Raw genomic sequence first — 2,022 nt, forward strand, 5'->3', positions numbered from 1 at the left:
TAGCTGATGATGGGAACAGAGCAGCCTCAAAATCTCCCAGAGCTATAACATGTTTAATGTGGAGGGTCTTGTTCACACGAGAGTTGCAGTAGGTTGAAATGGTTTAGTAAACCACAGTCTGTTTACTCTGTGTGGTTGCTTTTATAGATCCATGGAAGAGCATGAGAAGGGGGAGCTGTCATGGCAGCACCCGACCCCTTACTCTGCTTCCACCCACCAGGGAGCAGACTAAAAGTACAGCACCGAATCAGCATTAAAATTCTCATGCTGAGAAGGTTTAGTGCAAACTCAGCATCCAGGTGAAAACAGTGAGCTACAAACTCAGTAGAAAAGACACTGCCCTGGAGAACAGCCCTGCAACCTCCTTAGCCTTGGGTTCCTCTTTGCACTAGTATTCACCGACCTTGTGCGAAGCCCTTGTGCTGAAATGCAGCCAGTGCTCATTGAGGGGAGAGACTCCAAGCCACACTTGGAGCTTACAGTATCTCTCATGCTGCCTTTGATCTCTGTCTAAACCCAGTGGAGAGGTGACACATCCCTTTGTCCCTGCCAACTCACAGCCTGAGGAAGAGGCACTTGAAGGCATGGGCCCAGGCTCTCTAGTGGTTCCTGTGATTCTAGCAAAGGGAATCGCCCTACAGCTTCGTCCTGTTTTCCCAGTGTTTGTTCTCAGTCACATGGGTTCCCATCACTTGCTCCTGCACAACAAAGGAGCAAAGAACACAGGCCCTGGTTCTGTGCAACAGAAGTTTTGCACTGCACAGCCAGTGAAGAAGGGTGGGTTATTGGCATGAAGTACCACAGACTAAACTGCACCCCCGTATGCATGCCGGTGAGCGGATACTCATGCAGACGCATGGAAGGCACCAGCACTGCATGGGTGAGTAACTGCTCAGCAGGGTGGGAAACGGGGCATACTCTTCCCTAGGGTTCTTATGGTACTACCCACTGTGTCATATTACATCCCTGGCCAGCAGGGGATTACAGCCCCTCACAACTGGGAGCCCCAGCAGAGGAGCCCCTCCTAGCCTTGCTAGTGTTTCCCTGCACTCACACTCAGAGATAGGAATGGAGGCTGAGGGAAGTGTGCGATTAGCCCCATTAGTGCAGCATCCCCCCCTTTCACTCACGCTCAGCCCCCCACTCCCCAGGTTACTGCAGAGAGTGGCTGCCACCAGGGGCTGAGAGCTACAGGCCTGCAGCCCACATGCTCTGCACCCAACTTTTTGTTGCTTTTTAGGCTGGCAGTGAGGAAGGTGGCTCAAGCATTTTACGGGGGTGTCATTTCCCAGCCAGGCTGAGAAGGCTGTGCAGCAGATACAGGGTGGGACCAGTGGACAGGACCCTGACCTGGGCCTGAGGAGACCTGGGCTCTTTTCTAACAAGGTACTTGTCTGGACTCCTCCTGGTCATGCCCAACATCTCACGATCAATTACTTTTAGCCACACAGGGGTAGGAAGTATCATCCCCCTGTTCACAGGGCAGATTCAGTGATTTACCCCAGGTCACACAATGAGGCTGCAACAGAGCTGGGAACTAAACCCGGGTCTCCCAAGACCCTACTTGCTTGGCCGCCCCTTTTCCCTAGCCAGTCCATAGCTCTGCCACTGACTTGCTGCATGCCTCTGGGCAAGCCACTTCATCTCTGTGTCTGTCCCCTTCTTCACTCACTGTCCGTCTTGTCAGTTCAGACAGGGCAGGGACAGTCTCATTCCCAGTGAGTGAGTAGCGCTCAGCACAAGGGGGCTCTGATCCCAGCTGGGATTTGTTACCTGCCTCCATCAAGGGGAAATGGAGCTAGGTTGTGACTCCTCCCCTCTGCGAATGGGAGTTCAGCAGGAGCACAGAGGGCAGCCTGGAGTGCAGCTGGACATTGACCTGGAGGCAGGTTTGTCGCCAGCTAGCCCAGTTCATCCCTGCTATGACTGTGCCCAATTCCTGAGATGAGTTTGGCACAGAGACCTCAGCCAGGTGCTGCCGAACCCATGGAGGGCAAAGCACAGGGAGCATCTCCACAGAAG

Source organism: Lepidochelys kempii, chromosome 25 (genome assembly GCF_965140265.1).
Source record: "Lepidochelys kempii isolate rLepKem1 chromosome 25, rLepKem1.hap2, whole genome shotgun sequence".
NCBI classification, from domain to species: Eukaryota; Metazoa; Chordata; order Testudines; family Cheloniidae; genus Lepidochelys; species Lepidochelys kempii.